At 44.8% G+C, this 19,658-nt stretch overlaps 1 long non-coding RNA gene across 1 annotated transcript in view; it reads right to left on the bottom strand.

The window, feature by feature from the left end:
• The window catches only part of LOC125686700 (uncharacterized), a 67,660-nt gene that overhangs the window by 9,562 nt on the left and 38,440 nt on the right, over positions 1-19,658 (bottom strand). The window contains exon 6 of the long non-coding RNA XR_007373870.1: positions 14,680-15,004. This is a non-coding gene — a long non-coding RNA (uncharacterized LOC125686700). The remainder of the gene's footprint in view (positions 1-14,679; positions 15,005-19,658) is intronic.

The following is a 19,658-nucleotide window of genomic DNA, read 5'->3' as shown; positions in this document are numbered from 1 at the left end:
GGACCGGTTGAGAAGGGGGACGCCTTCAGCGCACCCCGAGATTTCTCGGAAGGACTCCCCTTCCTCACCCGATCGCTGTGGGAGCAGACAAGGACCATCCATTGGCGGACCAGGTATGTGTATGGAATGAGGGGACCCGTAAGCCGTGTGGAGACGTCCTACGCTGGGTACAGCCACTGCTGCTGCCCCTGGGAGAGTGAGCTCACAGCTTGGGTTGGTTGCCGGCTGGGGTAGGAAAACTCCTCGGGGAGTTCCTACAAAGGGGACCCGTAAGTCGTACGCAGGGATTGGTAACATCAGGTATTTTGTTAAACTACTACTTGGATTCTTGTGGCCATCATACTGGGAATCACAGATTGTACTGCTATCACCACCTGTTGCGTGTGTTCGGTACCGTGTATTTGAGTAACTGCCATCAAAGCACTCGAAAGGAGTCCGAGCTCTGCTTTGGCAAATTGTAAAGCTGGCATTATGTGTGACTGCGAGCGAATGTGTTGAATGCTTGAGGCATGGCACAGCTGCAGTGTGAGTGCGGAGCGTAACGATGATTGTTGTCTGTCTGTCTGTCTTTATGTTTTTGTATGAATTTATGAATGGGGATGATGAATCCATAGAGAGATGCCCGGCCCATTTGGGGAATGACTGTCGACTCATTTATGTAATACTGTGTTCTGTTTGTGTTGAGGTGTGTGAGTGCTGTTTCTGTGGCGAGGTGTTTATAAATGAACAATATGGAGTGTTAGGGGAAAGTTATATGGTATTAAGGGTTTTTGGAAACTGAAGAACTGTGTTGTTTCATTTGTGGGTTCTGAATGGAATGTGAAAACTGTTTTGATGGTGTAAGAAATTGTTAATGGTATACAGAAGTAGAATTGAGAGTACAAATAGTGGAATAACATACAAAAGAAAAAGGGTTAAAGAAAAAGTGAGTTTATCTGCGCTGGCAAGAGAGCAACCCCCCTGCACCGCCCCCTGGAGCAGAACTTGGTGTGAGAGAGTGAGCCGGGGACAGAGACTGCTGCTGTAAACAGCATTACTTGCAAAGGGGGAGGTAGGGAGCGTAGGGCACTGGAAGTGAGAATAGCCTTCATCTGCAGGCATCTAGGGAACCTGAAATCCCAGTGTTTGCACTGGAAGCTTCTGGAGAGGAGGACATGAAATTGAAGTATGATGTTAGTAGCTGATGTAATTATGAGAGTTTGGAAAGCGAAAATTTTGGGAAGGACGCTGGTTGAGGATGGCAAAGATGAGAAGGGTGTGACAGGGAAGTCAGGACTGAAGGGAGGTGAGCGACATGAAGGAATAACAAAAAACAACAGCAAACAAACAAACAAACAAAAAACAGATTGAGAAACAGAGAAAGTAAGGAAATCAGGAATAACAGCAGCTGTTACTGTGGCACTAGAGCAGGGTGGTAGGATCCAGAGATCTACTCAGAGATAGGGGGCTGGAAGAGCCCAGGGAAGGCACTGCCCCACTGGAATGAAAGCAGTGGGAAAACTGCAGGGAAATGGGACACTGGTGGAGAAATCTTACCAAGCTGAGTGAGAGGGAACCATCTCTGATTGCAAACCTGAAGGATCAGAACCTGGGAATTTTACCCTAGCAGATCCACTGGTTAAATTGCAGCTAGGAGAGCAGGGATTTTGTAATAGTAGTAGGAGCTACTGCATAGTAAGAAAAGGCTTACTTTTGGGGATCAACTAAATGTAGAAAAAAAAATGGAGAAAAAGGCTGAGAAAACAAGTAGGAATACATAAATTCTTGTACATGCCAGGCTACTCTGGCAAGATTTATTAGAACAAATGAATGCAGAGATTAAATTCAATAAAACTGGTGCTAAGGATCAAACACTATTAACTGATTGGAAATTGTAAGTCTGCCTTTAACACAAACTGGGAAAAACAAGGTTGTAGCCCCAGAAGTTACAGAAATCTTAAATAAGGTCAGCTTAGGAGTGTGGGTATCACGGATACCTGGCAGAGCCAAAACTGCAGCCCTCAACAGAAGTTAAGTTAAAAGCAAAAGTTAGCCCAGTTCAGGATAAAGCAGTGCCCTTTGAGGCTTTGTGACTGTAGAAGGATAAAAGATTTGATTTATTCTTTTTTTTTATTTTTTTGAGTCTGAATTACTAACTGAATATGAATCCAAATACAATCCAACTATAGCAATACTGTAGTTTGTACAAGATTTGAGGGCAAGTAAATAGCAGTGGTGACAACATACACTTCATTAACCAAGTTAAGGAATTAGTAGTTGGAGTTTACCTTCTGGATTTGAAAGACGCCTTTTCTGCCTGGTTTGGCCAAAGGTTATTTGCCTTTGAACAGGAAAACTCCAATATGGGGAGAAAAGACTCAGTTAACCTGGACAGTCTTACCCTGGGTTGTGAGAACAGCTCAATGATTTTTGAGAGCTGCTCAACTCGTGAACCTGAGATTGGGTTCCTCCAACCCAAGGTAGAACTTTACTGCAGTACGTAGTTGCCACAGAAGCAAAAGAGGACTGTGTGCAATGGACTGTGAGTTTGCTGAATGTCTTGGTTTAAATGATTATCGAGTTTCTCAACAGAAGCACAAATAACTCCATAGCAAGTGACGTATTTGGGATATGAGATTACAGCTGGACTTGAAACCTTAAGGACTGTCAGGAAAGAAGCCATGTGCCAAACCCCTGAGCCACAACCTGCCAAGGAACTCCGTACGCTCCCAGGAATGACAGGATGGGGCTGACTGTGGATACACAGCTACGGACTGTTGGTAAAGCCAAAATATTATATGAAATGGGAAGCAAGGAGGGCATCCCCCAGCTGAAAGAAGAACTTGTGAAGGCCCCCTGCTTTGGGGCTACAGACATGGCTGATCCCTTCTGGCTGTTCTCGCATACAAAACAAGGAATAGCCCTGGGAGTCCTTGCCCAGAGCCATGGACTCTATCAAAGGGCAGTGGCACACTTCTCCAGACAGCTTGATGAAGTGAGTAAGGAATGGCCGGGGTGCTTGAGGGCGGTGGCTGCGCTGGTACTCAACATTCAAGAAGCCAGTGAAGTTATGCTAGGCCAACGAATAATATCTCATACAGTGTCTGCTGTATTGTAGGTAAAAAGAGGGCACTGGCTCTCACTCCAAAGGTTCCTGAAATACCCAGCCATCCTGGTAAGGCAGGATGATGTAGAAATAATTGTAACTAATATTGTCAACCCAGTATCTTTCCTTAGCAGAACTCCTGGAGAACCAGCATTTCACGACTGCTTTGAAACAACTGAAGCTGCATATTCCAGCCAGTCGGACCTGAAGGACAAACCCTTAGAAGATGCAGAGGACAGCTGATGTACTGACAGCAGTTTTGTGGGACAAGGAAACCGTAAGGAAATGCAGTAGCTGCAACTGACAAGATAATCGAAGCACAACCATTACCTGAGGGGACTTTCCCTCAGAAGGCTGAAATAACTGCCTGGACGAGAGCCTTACTTATATTACATATGCTAATTACATATTTGGGGTGCTACATGCTCACAGTACCATCTGGAAAGAGCAAGGATTGCACACCCAAGGAAAACAGCATGATGTAAATCTACTGAAGAGCGTGGCTATTATACATTGTAAAGGACATCAGAAGGGTAACACTGTACAGGAAACTGGAACTAAGATGGTGGGTCAGGTGGCAGAACAGGCAGTTGAAGAGGGCTTTAATTCCAGACGGTAAACTTAAAGTCTCTGAAGCTGAGTCAGAACCTGTACAGTATTCTAAAGAGGAAGGGATCTAATTGATTTAGAAGGGAAGAGAGCAAGCTGATAGATGGGTGCACGCTTGTCTGGACACATTGTTATGCCCCTCAGTATTTTATGGAAATTGGTTCTTTACAGGTGGGGGTTGAGGTGTTGAGTGAGTATACGGTCAGCTTGGCAAAGCAGTTAAAGAAAATTGAGAAAATGGTACCTGGTACAGGATCACGGGCCTGGATGGTCCAATGCACAATGTATTACCAGGCAACTATGTCTATGTTAAATCTCTCTCAGATTCACCTTTGGAACCAAGAAGGGAAGGGACCTATCAAGTGCTTCTGACTACTCACACAGCACTGAAGGAGGAAGGACTGATCGACCACTGTGGACTGTTGCAGAGAAGGAACCTCTTAAGCTCAAACTTACGAAGGCAACATGAATATATTATTTCTTGCAAATAGTGTTTGTAGAACTTGCTTTAGCTTTGCAGGATAATGCTTTTATACAAATGACAGAAAATCTCACTTGGGTTGAATATTTCGAATTGTTGGGTGTGCAATGCCTTGCAAAGAGATGGAGGGATGGAACTCCCTCAACATGGGATTCCGTCTACAAATTGGACACTATGGAGCAAGGCAGGAGGTAGATGTAGGTGCACAGATTAAGATATGACTATAGAAATAAAGGGACCTAAATTTAATTTACAACTTTGGGCAGATCATAATATTACAATACTTAGGAGAAATGGTACAGGTAGATCAATAAGTGTAGGGGAATTTAATGTATCTCTTCAGGATGGAGTACAGTTTTGTAATCTCGAGGGTCCAAGGAAGGATGAAATAGATGACCCTTTCTTTAATACTGCCTTTTATAAAGGGTCAGAAAAGTGCCCCTTGGGACCAGGGTTGTGGTGCTTTGTGATGATGGACAGGCAAGGAGGACCCTACTGAGGAACTGGAGAGGACATTGTGTATGGGGATATTTAGTGCTACATAATTCCTTTTTCAGTGGAACAGTTCCTCCTCCCAGGATACTTTGAACTCCTTGGAAGACGATGAAATGTGTAAATAACCCCTTCATAGAAGAAAACTGACCAGCTTCCATAACTTTGCTAGGTAGTTTATCCTGTTCTTGGGAGTAAGCGAATTAGAAAAGACAGTAGTTAACATTTCAGCTACTTTGGAGATAATAGAAAATGCAACTACAGACACAATACTAGCATTACAAATAGAAGTGTCAATGGTAAGTAAGGTAGTGCTGCAGAATAGGATGGCGCTAGATCTATTAACTGCAAAAGAAGGGGGAGTTTGTGCAATTATTAATCAGAGCTGCTGCGCTTACATAGATGAGACCCATAGAATAGAAACTGATCTGCAAACCATATGGGAACATACTAAAGTACTCCACCAAGTTAGATGATACTTCCTTTGGCTGTACTGAATTGTAGAAAAACTTAACTAGTTGGCTACCCGATTTTGTACAGTTGAAACAACCTTGTTATACTATTTTCCCTACTTGTTTTGATGTGTATAACTTTGAGATTTATGTTGTGGCTTTGTAAGGGTTGGGAGATAGCTATGAAGACTGGAAGAAAAAGAGACTACGGCAAAGATGGAGAATGGAAGTTATTTTAGGAATTTCCTTTCTCAAAATGGGATCATTTAGCAAAAGACTTTGCTAGGTTTAAAAAAGGGAGAATTGAGATCAGGAATGAGGTAAATTGAGCCACTCACATAAGGATTAAGTATACTAAACTTAGAAGAACAATAAGGGAAGATCAGTGGGACACGCTGACCTCTTTGCAGTCAGGACCAAAGGAACTGTGCAAACATAAGGGGAGAACAGCCTAAAGCAACTGGTTTTGACCTGTTTGGATGGGGGAGCTATTGTAAGGTAAAAGGTCAGACCGAGGAAGACTTCTGACTTCATCCCCACGACCACCAGAGGGAGACCCTTGCTATGGACTGCGCACGCGTCAGAGTGGGGGACGGCATGTAAATCAGTTCCTGGAAAGCAATGAATATGTAGATGAATCTTCTGAATATGTATAAGATCTGCTTATAAATCTGTAACACTTATGCTTGCTGGTGTGCAAGTTAGGAGGAATGATCCCCCTTGCACCCAGTGTCTGCACAACACTGATTAAAACACGCCTGCTTTATAACTGCTTTACGGGTACAGGGTTTGATTCTACACGTCACTATATTACTGCCTTCGTCCCGATCTGGGCCCTCTCATTCAAAGGCAAAAGGATCTCAACTCTCTGAGTCTAAAACACAGGTCCAGAAAGCATCTTTTAAGCCTATTACACTGAAACATTTATGTTTTTGTGGGATCAGACTCATTAAAACATAGAGATAGGAACGATGGGGTTGTTGCTTGAGAACTGTTCCATTAATTTTTCTTAAATCTTGCACCAGCCAATAAGTGCCGTCTGCCTTCTGTAATAGCAAAACTGGAGTGTTATAGGATGACATACAGAGTTCCAGAAGACTGCATTACAGGCTTTAGACCTATTATCCATTCTAGAGTTATGGGATATTGTTGCTGTTTCACAGCTTCACTCCCTTCTTGGGCAGTTATTTTTAAGGGAGCAATTGTGAGCCCACCCCAGTTTCCTAAATCCAACTCCCTAAATCCAACAAGCAGCATATGCAGACTCCTTCTCCAAAGCAAAAGAAAACAGAACAAAAAAATAATAAATAAAGGAGTTTACGTGCACATCTGAAGCTTGACAAATGCGATCCTTGTCAGACGCATATTTTGGCCAAAATACTTATCTGCAGCTGGTTATTTAGGCCACACAACAACATAATGTCTAATAATTTTCTGTTTATCCTTATCCCTGGCTGAGAAAAATGAGGTACTCATCCATGCCCATGACTTATTCTCTTCATGTCACCCCAAGCAGAACATACACTATTAGATTGCCCACTATGTCCTTACTCTTCTTAGTGGATATACAGTAGATGAGAACATGGTTTGAAGAAGATGATGCAGAGAAAACATCTACACAAAGCAAGTCATTTAACATTGGCTCAGAATGTGATTTTGAGATAGGGTGATAATCTGAGAATCATGAAGCTATGCCAGTGGGGACCATCAGAATATCTACAAGTGTCCAGCCTACACCATGTTCCTCTAACATACAGCTATTGCAGATGATGAGATCTCATTCATTCTAATGCCAAGACAGTGCAAGCTTATGGTGACACTTCATTTCTCTGGAGAGGCTTTGAAATTACTAAGCCATCTGTCTGATGCATTTTGTTGTTGTCTTGGAAATGGATTTCTCAGGTGACTAGGAAACAAGCTTCAAATCAACCACAACTCTAAAAGATAATGCACAATTGCAGTTGGTGATGTCATCCTCCCACCGTGGTGCATCTGCCTCCCAGGAATTCTCAGCTAGTCCCTGCTTCTTCTGTGGGAAAAATGCTCTCCAACAGGACTACTGCTAGTAGTTCACATCTCCCCTCTGAATGCCTGTCTGGCACACAGACCCTCTGTGCATCACACTCATGCACTTACCTGTACTTTTCCCTACACCTTCCAGCTAGATATCATATACATGCTGCACCACGGCCTACCCCTGTCTCCTGTGTTTGATGGTATGTGCAGTGCTCATGTAATGGCTGCCAGTGCCATGTTTCTTCTTGCCCCTTTGGTACTGGGGAGCTGTAATTAGCAGGCTGAGAGGAATATTAGACCTTGTAATCATTAACTGCGCTGTGTTTAGTGATGCATCTCTGAGTTACTTCATAAATCAAACATGAAACTGTTAGAGTTCAAGGAAGAGGTCAGTCATTCAGGCATAACACTGAAGAGAGACAGCAGAGGCTAGTGAGACACAACAGAAGGGAGACCAGGTGATGAGAGGAAGATCACACTGCAAGCACAGAGCAGTGCATAAAGCCTGGGAAGGCCCCTCCGGTTCTTGACCAGCCATACTGCTAGTACTTCAGCGTGAGGCTTCAACCAGGGCTTTGACAGTCCAAAAAGGCTGTAAAATGCAGTATAAATTCCTACTATCGCAACTGCAAGCCTTGATGCAATGGTCACCTTTATTATCTGCTCCGTGAGGCACTTCTGGGGAGCAAAAAGAGTAGAGATCTTTGGTGTTTGCTTCTCTGCCCCTAGTTGAAAGGCAATTCTGCAAACCCTCCACCACTGTTATATTCAGTGACTCCTCTCATGTTGCCTCTATTACCACAGGCTTGCAAGTTTTCCTTGGGGATGATGGAAAAAGGCTCCTTGAACAGCATGTTACTGTTACAGACAAATGCCTCATCCAGCACCTGGGCATTAGGGTCCACGTATCTGCCAAAGAAATGAAAAACGCATGGAAGAGCAGGAGGAGGCACAGGACCTGCCTTTTCCTGCAGTCCACTTAAAATCAAAGCACAGTGCCAGGTCTGCCCTTGGAAGCACCCTCAGGACAGGGTTCAGCCCCTGCAGCCAGTAGAGGGACTAAACCCTGAAGAGATTACTCCTTTAATGTAGTAGCAGGACCATTCCAGACTGTTTGCCTCTTATACACATCATTTGCAAAGGGTGAGCTGCCCCATGGCTACTGCATCTCTTCAGGTGGTGATAAGGTTCACACAAATGATCAGTGGGTTTGCAAATATATTTCCTCTAGACATGGATCAAACCATGCAGCAACTCTGCATTTGAAGGTTGAGATAGGTACAAACGCAAGAAAACAGTACCAGGTGGACTGCTACCTCCTGGGAAATGAGAAATGTCTCATTATTAAGAACTGTACGATTAGAGTCAGGTCCACTCAGTCCACTCAGTCCACTCAGTCTAGTCCACTCAGGCTCTGCTACCACAGCTGTGAAGAAAGTAGAAGGCATTCTCAACAACAGTGCTCTCCCCCACTTCTCCCTACCCACAGCAAGGAGACAAATTTTCCTTTAATTCCCTTTGCCTGGACACAGATCTGAGCAGAAAAGGCAGAGTGACTGATCCAGGTGGGGATGTATTACTGTTTTGCATAGAAATCATCCTGCCTTGCTACAGATGTCAAAGGGCCACCTGAGATGACAATGAAAAATACTGACAGTACATTTACTTCAGAGAACAGAGTAGAAGAGATAGTTCTTGGGGAATAATGTGAGCAGAATGTTTTCTGAAGGGTCACTGCACCTGATCAACAGCCTTCTTCCCAACTCTTTTAAGCTAAGTCCCCAGAAAGCTGCACGGTCTGGAGCTTTGTCCCCTCCTCCAGCCAGTGGTGCCAGAGAAAACAGGCATAGGTCCCACTAGACTCAGCAGCAGCTTCAGGAAAAATAAGAAAACAACTAAGCTTGGTACTGGTGTGCACAGGTGCCAGTAGTCCTGGGACTGGATGGACATCAGTTTTTGAATCTGCCACCTACGTTATTTGAAACTGCGGTCAAAACTCATAACAGTTCCTTGTTCAGCATTGTCATCAACTACTCAGTGGAAGTCAGGTGGATGTCTTGCTTGATAGGTTAGAAGTCACAAAAAGGCAATTACCTTTTTCATAGAATCATAGCATGGCTTGGGTTGGAAGGGACCTCAAGGATCACCTCCAACCCCCCCGCCACATGCAGGGACAGTGACCTCCATATCTAATACTAGACCAGACTCCCCAGGGCCCCATCCAACCTGGCCTTGAACTCCACCAGGGAAGGGGCATCCACAGCCTCTCTCTGTTCCAGCACCTCACCACTCTCATAGTAAAGAAGTTCCCCTGATATCTAACCTAAATCTTTCCTCCTTCAACTTAAAGCCATTTCCCCTTGTCCTGCCATTATCTACCCTTTCAAAGAGCTGACTCCCCTCCTGTTTGTAGGCTCCCTTTAGATTGAAAGGCTGCAATGAGGACACCCCACAGCCTTCTCTTCTCCATGCTGAACAAGCCCAGCTCCCTCAGCCTGTCTTTGTAGGGGAAGTGCTCCAGCCCCCTAATCATCTCTGTGGCTGACCTCTGGACTCTCTCCAACAGTTCCATGTCTTCATTGTATTGAGGGCTCCAAACCTGGATGCATACTCCAGTGGGGCCTCATAAAAGCAGAGGCCTCCCTGCTGTCCCTGCTGTCCATCCCTTTTCTGATGGAGTCCAGGATACCACTGGCCTTCCAAGCAGCAACAGCACACTGCTGACTCATGTTAAGCTTTTTCATTCACCAGGAACCACAGGTCCTTCTCTGCAGGGCAGCTCTCAAGAACTACTCCTTCCAGTCTGTATGGACCAGCTTTAGATTCTGTTGAGGTCCCTCTGAATGGCATTCCTTCCTTCCACCGTGTCAACTGCACCACTCAGCTTGGTGTCATCAGCAAACTTGCCGAGAATGCAGCCAATTCCGTCATCAATGTCACTGATAAAGATGTCCCCTGGGAGACAGCTGGCCTTCTCCTGGACACAGAACCATTGGGCATTGATTGTCCTGGACACAGGACCATTTCCTAAACAAAGGACCAAGATTACTGGAAAAGGGTGCTCACAGTTGAAAACCAGAGCAGCAAAAATTGTCCGGAATCCTTTTGGTCAGATTAGGCTGATCGCCATTTTCTGCTTGCTGGCTTATGCCCTGTACTTCATGTGCCAGTCCCTGGGGATCCAGCAGCTATGCACCCAGCTCTCTGCAGAGATTAGAAGAATGCTCAATTACATGCTGAAAAGGCACAGGTGACTATATTATCATAGCTTGTGACTTCAGAGCTTTTGGAAAGGAAATCCTCTTCACTTCTGAAGTAGGAAGTAGATGAGTTTGAAGAGGTTCCAGTAGGTAGAACAGCTTATGCTACTCTCATCCAGAAGATGGAGCAAAACGTGAAAACTATCCAGCTGAAGCTGTTTCATGATTCAGATTAAGAGCTGAACTGCTCTACTGTGTACACTCACAAAACTTTGTGGGTGTGAACAAAGCAGCGCCAGTTTTACACTCAATGCCAACACAAACAAGCAGCTCTCTGCCTGAAGCCTATTCCCCATCCCATTCTTTTAAGCTAAATGATTTCCTTCCAGTACTCCACATACCCAGCCTGTTAATTCATTGCTCTTTATCCTCTGTGACTTCCCATGACACCTTTTTCCAACACACAATTCAAACAGCAACTTCCATTTCTCTTTCTCTTAGCAGCTGACAAACTCATGTTTATATTGCTGCTGTTGTGGTTTAACCCAGCAGGCAGCTCAAGCACCACAGTCGTTCATTCACTCCTCTCTACCTCCCAGTAGAGACTGGGGAGAGAATTGGAAAAAAAAGAAGTAGAACACTTGGGTTGAGATTACAACTAGTTATAAATACGTAAAAGGAAGAGTGAGAAATAACAGTAATGATAATTTTATATATATATATATATATATATATATATATATATATATATATATGCATGTATGTATCTACATCCAAGAGATGCACAAGCAGTTGCTCATTGTCCGTCAACCAATGCCCAACCCCAAGGAAGGGTTGCCCGCCCTGCCAAATCTCTGCTGCTTTTCTAGCTTTTATTTGCATGATGCCTTTCTGTATGGAATACTTCTTTGGCCGGTTTGGGTCAGCTGTCCTGGTTCTGTCCCCTCCCAGCTCCTTGTGCCCTCAGTTCCCTTGCTAGCAGGGCAGTACAAGAAGCTGAGACACTGAAATGTCACTGAAATGTCCTTGGCACTGTACAGCACTGCTCAACTAAAATGTTGGTGTGTTATCAACATCATTTTTCCCCTAAAGTCAAAGCAGCATCATACCAGCCACTATGAAGGAAAAATCAACTCTGTCCCAGCTGAAACCAAGACAACTGTCTACACAACATGCCAGTATTCCTTGAGGCTTTGCTGATTCTGCAAAACTTTCATGCCCTGACAATGTGTTCCTGTTTACTAAGTCTGATCTTCTGCTTGTTTTCTCCTTCTAACACACGCTCTATAACATCCTTTTCACAAGTCAGTGTAGAAAATCTGTCCTCCAGAGAAAGACTTAGGAAACTCAGGTACTTTCACTTACAGAAGAGAAGACAGACTGATTCAGCTGCAGTTCTAGACTACGATCTGGGGAGTAGACTTTCAGAAATCTAGGTTAATTAAAAAAAAAAAAAAAAGAAACAAAACAAACAATTAAAACAAAAGAAACAAAATCCACTACCAGCAACCCCGAACTCCCAAGCTCCAAAATGCAAACTCTGATAGCTCTCTGTCCATCTTGCCCTGAATCAGTATCACTGAATCATACAAACATAGAACGGCTTGGGTTGGAAGGGGCCTTCAGATTACCTGCTTCCAACCCACTGCTATGGGAAGGGCTGCCACCTGCGAGATGAGGCTGCCCAGGGCCCCATTCAACCCTGCCTTGAGTGCCTCTGGGGATGGGGCATCCACTACTTCTCTGGGCAGCTGTGCCAGGGCCTCACCATTCTCTGGGTAAAGAATTTCCTCTAAATATCTAACCTAAATCTCCCCTCTTTTGGTTTAAAACTGTTCCCACTTGTCCTATCAGTATCAGACCACAAAAAAATGTGGTCCCCTTCCCGCATGTAAGTTCCCTTCAAGTACTGGAAGGCATCAATGACGTCTTTCCAGAGCCACCTTTTCTCCAGACTGAGCAATCCCAGCTCCCTCAGCCTCACACATACCTGGGAATGCCTCAACCCAAATGCAACACCTTGCACTTGGCCTTGGTGAAACTCATTAAGTTCTCAGGTGCCCACTTCTCAAGCCTGTCAAGGCCCCTCTCAGTGCCCTCCGTTCTATTGTGTCCACTGCACCACTCAGCGTGGTGACTTCAGCAAACTTGCTTGAATTCAAGTATCCTTGAATCTGAATGCAGAGCAGAGAGCGTGATTACACAACTGCAGCAGCCAGTCACTGGGATGGCATTCCCAGCACGCAGAAGATTCTTTATGTCTGAAGTATTTTAAGACATGGGTGATGGGTGTCTGACCCCCACAGAGGGTGTGGTCAGTCTCTCAATGTCCAGAAGAAGGTGGATGTGGATGGTGGCCCCCACGGTTCCGCCATGGGACTGGTAGCCTTCAACATCTTCATCAGTGACACAGACGGTGGGATTGAGTGCACTCAGCAAGTTTGTGGATGATACCAAGCTGTGTGGAGCTGATGACAGAACAGAAAGAAGGAATGCTACCCAAAGGGACTGGAGCAAACTTGAACCCAGTGAGACTCCATGTGTGCTGCAACTCTGTCGAGGCAATCCCAGATATGTGTACAGACAGGGAGAAGAGAAGGCTTTGGGGAGACCTCGTTGCAGCCTCCCAGTGCTTAAAGGGAGCTTATGAACAGGAGGGTGACTGACGTTTTCACAGTTTGATATTGATAGGACAAGAGCAAATGGATTTAAACTGGAAGAGATTAGATTTTAGAAAGAAATTCTTTACTCAGAGCATGGTGAGGCAATGGCACAGGCAACTTAGAGAAGCTGTGGATGCCCCATCCCAGGATGAGTTGAAGGCCACACTGCATAGGGCTCTGGGCAGCTTCATCCATCACAGCCACTATCCTTGGAAAGGAAAACAAATCATCTCTATTTCATCTCAGTGTCCTGCTTCCTGATATTTAATGTTTTTGGAAGATGTGCCTGTCCATGGCAGGAGGATTAGAATCAGGCAATATTAAGGTCCTTTCCAACCTGAGCCACTCTATGATTCTAAGGTTTCCCTTGGGTAGTTTTGAAGCCTGAGCTGTGGAGGTCAGGGAGAATAAAAAATTATCAGTCCTTTTCGGTGGCCTGAAGAATGACACCACTATGCATGCCTCCCACCACATTAATTTTTCTGGCTAACGGCACACAGCTGCACTGAGTCAAGCATCCCCACGTTCAGAGCTTTCTACCCTATACTGGAGCAAGCAAAATGGCTCCTGTTATTGATTAGGTGATAGCTAGAGTCCCTCACCCACAACTGAGTCAGTCTGGTAGGCAGCACCAATCAGGCTGGAGCGTGTATCCCAGCTCTCAACAAATTACCCATCTGCAGTCACAAACGTCAGGATTCCTGAGTTTCAACTGAGACATGCTTTGTGGTAGCTTTTTCTATTCCACAATCTGCAATGTCAACTGAAAGCTAAAGATGACAACAAAGTTGGGCTGAACAGCTCCGAGGTGTAATTGGGTTTGAAATGAAAATCAGTTCTGATGTAAAAGGATATCTCAGCTGTATGCCCCCCTATATTTAACATGCTCTCTCTCACCCTCTCCCCAGCTCTCTTTCTCGTTGCCTTTCACGTAGCGTCTGAATCAGAGCTCCATCTTCTTTATTGTGACTGGGCACTGGTTGCTTTGATCACGTTGAAACGTGGCATTGCGCTAATGATTACCAAAGCCCACCTTTGATGTTGGTTGCGAATGTGCTGCTTTGCCAGAAGAGAGAACTCAGATGCTTTTGTTTTCTGATTATTATCTGTCATGTTTATGAACAACAGCAAGATGGGAAGAGAGCATGAACACTTAATGGACTGAAAAATTAAGGGACTGCCTGGCCCCCAGCATCCGCTGCCGTGTGGACTGTGAGGGGCAAGGCAGAGTGCTCCACTGTGTGCTGGATCATGGGGAAGGGGCTCTCCCCAGTGTAATGCGGTGGAGATGCTCTGTCCCAGCAAGCACCACCTGCACACTGGTGTGCAAGACCACTGAAATGGTCAAGTACAACAATTCCTCTGCAGCACCAACTGGCGTGGAGAGAACCAGCAGACCCCCAGCACTGCTTTGCCTGACCGTGGTCCAGCCCCTTCCAAACTGTTTTGCTGTAATCTCTCTTGGCATTTAAACTATGCCTATTCCCTTGGTATCCAACTGCTTCACAGCGTAGGAAAGTACACACCGTGGCTAGAACTGTTGCCAGTGAAAAACAGCATTGTGACAAGAGCTCTCACTGCTTCCATGCACTTAAATAATCCTGATGGAAAAGGCTCCAGAAGGTGCCACTCAGGCCTTGAGCTCTGCCAAACCAACCAGAAGCATATCTGAATAGCTTACCTGATGTAGCTCTTTTCTTTGGGTACTGCTACTCACTTGATCACATTTACAGCTGAAGTCTGGCCTGATCCTCTGCTTTTTCATGCCCACTGCTTCTGCAGCCTTGGTAAGTTTTTAAGTCACGGATGGTCTTGAGGAGAAGCACTGCCATGAATGGTGCTCGGTAACTGAAGAGCTCACATTCTCCACAGCATGGTCTGAGCCTTCCCTACAGCGCTCATCAGCTGGAAAGGGACCGACTCCATACTTGAACCAAGACTCTTCTCCACCATCTTGCTGCTACAGATTTCCTTAGGCTTCTGGGATCATTTGAGCCGTCACATCCCTGTAAGACAGTTTTTCAAGGTAAGCAAGATTCAGATTTTCTGTATCCTGTTCAGCTATTCATTGCCTTGCATGAAGGACTTTTATCACAGAATCCAGTGCAGTCAGGATGCAACAGCCTGTCACCTTTGAGAAAGCACAGCCGTGTCATACTTAGTGCAGTGAGCCAACAGGAACAACCAAATGAGAGACCTAGTCTGCTTGACAGCTCCATTACATGCTGTAGTAAATCCTTTCAGTAATTTTGAATGCGCTTTGCCTCACTTGGTTATGTCATTTGCCTGAGCCCTGTCATATCACGCACACCAACTTTTAAATTTGTCATCTCAAATGACTTCTTTCAAAGCCATTTTGAACAAGGACAATACTGGTGCTCACACATGCCTATACATATTAATTTTTTGCTAAAGATCTCTTTAGAAAGACAGTGGGAACAATATTATTTTTTTAATCTACTATCTACTGAAAATGGAGTTGCAAATACACCACAAATTTAGTGATTTTTTTGCAATCCTGAAACTTATTCTCAAATCCCTTTATCAAAATGGAAAGCACAGCTACATGTTTTTCACTGTTCACAGGACTGTGTTTAGGCACTGCATCAAAATGCACAGTTATTTGCCATCGCTTGAGTCAGCATTGCACTGTGCCCTCCCCGTGTCCTGGGGAGCCCAGACAGTGCTGATCACACACGCTGACGCTCAGCTGTTGCAAGTGATGGGTGCATGCCTGGGCCGGGTTGGGCCACTCACTGCTGACACCATGATGGTGTGGGGCAGGAGGCGACTGCGGGATGGGCTGTCTGGGCTTCATGCAGCTTCTTGACTGAGCACTGGAAATGTTTGCCCTACAGCATTAAAAAAAGATGATTTTCTGACTCTCCTGCAGCCCAGTGCCACAAAACTTCCTGTCCAAGACTTACTTTTTACAGGATCGTAGAATCACAGAATCATTACAAATGCAAGGTGCTGCACTTGGGTCGGGGCAATCCAGCTACTTACAGAAACTGGGCGAAGATCTCCTTGAGAGCAGTGCTGCAGAGGAGGACTTGGGGGTCCTGGCAGATGAGAAGCTGGACATGAGCCAGCAGTGCCTGCCTGCAGCCCAGAAGGCCAACTGTGTTCTGGGCTGCATTAAAAAATGGGTGTCCAGCAGGGAGAGGGACATGATTGTCCCCCTCTACTCAGATCTTACAGGGCCTTATATATCTCATAGATCTTATATGCAGTACTGTGTCCAGGCACGGGGCCACCAGTGCAGGAAGGATGTGGAGGGAGAGCTGGAGCATCTCTCCTATGAGGAAAGGTTGAGGGAGCTGGGCTTGTTTAGCTTGGAGAAGAGAAGGCTGTGGGGAGACTTCATTGTGGCATTCCAATACTTGAAGGGAGCATAGAAACAGGAAGGGGAACAGCTGTTTATCAGGATGGTGACATAGCAGGGGGTTGGAATGAGGAGATTACTGTGATCCTTTTCAACCCAGGCCATTTCATGATTCATTTGTACCATTTCAAATATTGGGTGTTTTTTTTTTTTTTTTTTTTTTTTTGCCAAAAACGGAATCTGAAAACGTGGGTAGAAAGCTCTGCCTACTGACCCAGTGTCATTTTGAATAGTCAGGTTTATATTGCCACCATCTGGGGTTGGCAAGACCTAAAAATGCCATTAATAGGCTTCAGAAATACCTGGGGTGGTCAGAAGGACAATAGCCTGCGTTACTGTTCTTGCAGCTGCCACAGGCTTCACGTGCTCCAGATGACAGTGACTGATAGATTACACTGCCAGTACCTGTCTGTGTTAGGCTCAGTATTAGACACAAAATGCCTCAGTTACTTTTGCAAATTGGCTTCATATGCCTGTTCACAAGATGAATTCTCCCATCAACATGAGATCACAGAACTTCAGCTGAAATAGAATACATAAAGTTTTATCAACTTCTATTAAGTTCAAATATATATCCTCTCTCTGTAGAAGTATTTTCCCCTAATCAGTTACTCCTCAATAACTGCCACCTGTTCTCAGCTGGAAGTTTTCCTTTGGAGGATGCTGGAATGAGGTCCATCTCAATCTTTTGGCACTTAGCAGAAGATTGCAAAGGGAGGTCCTGCCTTCCCAGGTTTCATTCTCTCTTCCTCATGAGCCTTGTTCTTCAGTTCAGCCTTGGACATTTTGCGGGAGGTTGCAAAAGAAGGCTGTCATCTTCTGGGCTTAGTTTTCTATTCCTCCTCAGCCTCAGCATTTCATCCAGCCCAGGACATCTGGCTGGAGGCTGCCAAACACCTCTGCCATTTTCTTGGCTTACTTTATCCTTGCGTCTCAGCCTCACAATTTCATCCAGCCTCAGATGTTTTGCTGGAGGCTCCCAGTTGAGGCAGGACTTTCCTGCCTTTCTTTTAGCATGGAGCACCAAATCACACATCCTTCAGGCTTAGCAGGACAGCACCCAACAGTCAGCAGCCTTGGCCTGAAGCTTTTTTGTATCTGTTGTGCTCCAACAATCCATGGCAATGGGTGGCTCGGTCTCCTGTTCTCACCACCTGCTAGGTGTGACCGTCCAGGCAGTTCTCAGAGCATCCCACTGCCTGCTGCTCCAGTCCAAACTCCAACAGCTTCTCTAGGAGGAGCCAATGGGTAACTGTGCTGCAAGGGTTCCTCAGGAGCAGGTAGACGCAGCTATGCACTGCTCTCTCCTGAGCAAGAAACCATTCTCCAGCATGGCTCCAGCCAGCTCTCTCCACACCGGGCTGCAAACCTCATCACCAGGGCCCATGGGTTTCTCTCTGTCCTCTGTCTCAACTGTTGCCTGACACAATGGATTGAGTTTACGTGCCAAGGCTTTGCAGCTGGACTGTCCTCTGTGAGAAGGGTTTGCTTAGGTAGAGACAGCGTCCAAAGAAAAGCAAAACATGTGCCATGATACCTTCACACAAAGAGGGGACCATGTATATGCAGGCTGCACGAAACAGAACCTTCAAAATGGTATTTCACAGCACTGCAACAGCACCTGGACGGAGCAAAGGGCTGTAAATACTGCAGCACTTTCATCTGGACTGGCACAGAACAAAACAGATGAAAATAAATCCAAAGCAACAATATTCTTCTGATCTCCATTGCAGAAACTAACATTAAAAATGCACAAGTAGTTTTCTCTTCTTTGGTTTATAACAGGAATCCTTGAATGTCCGAATGAAAGAGAAAGTTCCCCTCTGCAGGGTTAATGTAAGGAATCTTTACGTGGAACTAGAAAATGATCTACATACCCTGAACGGGGCAAATTTCCCACCAAGTTCACTTGAGATAGAAAGGATACAGATCTGGCTATATGTGGATTCACATAAGAAATTTCCTAGAGAGTCCGTCAATCATTCAAAACACTTGAGAACAAGAAATCACACTAAGATAGCACACCTCATGCTATACCTTTCCTGTTTCTATTGTTACCAGAACACTTGCCCCTTCCTTCCTGTCAGTTCCCTGCTCCATGTCATAATAGCTACAACTGGGAAATGCAAACAGCAGTGGCCTCCAGTCAGTGTGCAGTAGACTTCAGAGACCCATGTATTTTTCACACCAATTAGAGTAATTTGAGTTAATGATCAGAACAAGGCTACTGCTGTGGGTGTGCATTTCACTGATGTGGAAATACCATCATGTTTGCTTACTGGGTGATCTTTTTAAGTTCAGTTTCTGCAGAACCCAAACCCACAACCTCCTTGCTAGCATGGATTACCTACTGTACCAAAGACAGAAAATTCAGCTGATAAAAAAGCGAATTGACTTTCTCTTCAGTTAATCTTAGAGTTCAGGTGAGAAACTCCCCAATGTAATAACCAGCTAAGAAAAGTCAATTTGTCCTTTTCATTTTGAATCACCAAATGGAAGCTCTGCTTCATTTTCCTCTAAATGCACTATTTCCCGAGGCACATAGAAAAGAGACTTCACCTTCTGAAGCAGACCTATACACATCACTTAAAACTTAAAGCAGAGTGTTTTGTTTCTGCTTTCTAGTTTCTTTCCCAAAACAGAGCTTAATCTCATTAGAACTTCTTTCTATGTTTTTCATGGTATGGTAAAATAAGAATCACATTGCTTTCGCCACAGCAGATGCATAATACAAAGTGCTAACCAGTAACTATTTCCACATCAAAACGTTATTATCTATATTTAAAACTCACTGAGCTACACATCATAACTCTTACTTTTTTTCTTCTCAATCACTGGCAAGAGGTCTTCTCAAGTCCTTCCCACTCCACGTTAACATACTATGCAAAGTCCAGCCCAAGACAATTACTCTGGGGAAGCTTTTCTAAGGCCTTCCACAGTCACAGCAATTTGTCAGTTCCTCTTTCCTGCAGCTTTCCTCAGATAAATAATTTTACTGCTTTGTGGTACTAAGTAATTATGGCTCATTTTATTTGCCAGTTTGTTTTTTTTTTCCTCCATTACAGGTATCTACTGTTAGGTCTCTCACAGAGAAATCATAGACACACGCTGAGTATCAGGACAAGAACGTCTCAGGCAGTGGTGGAGAATGTGATGTAGCATCACAGTAGACATTCTTGCCACATTCTGCAAAACAAATTATTAAGTTGCCAATTTCAATGGTGCAGATATATTCCTAAGATGTATCAAGTCATTACAGCTTTCTAACATAGAAC

This window comes from Lagopus muta, chromosome Z, assembly GCF_023343835.1.
Source record: "Lagopus muta isolate bLagMut1 chromosome Z, bLagMut1 primary, whole genome shotgun sequence".
Classification (NCBI taxonomy): Eukaryota; Metazoa; Chordata; class Aves; order Galliformes; family Phasianidae; genus Lagopus; species Lagopus muta.
Note: the sequence above shows the minus strand (reverse complement) of the source record. Positions and strands in the feature narration are given on the sequence as shown.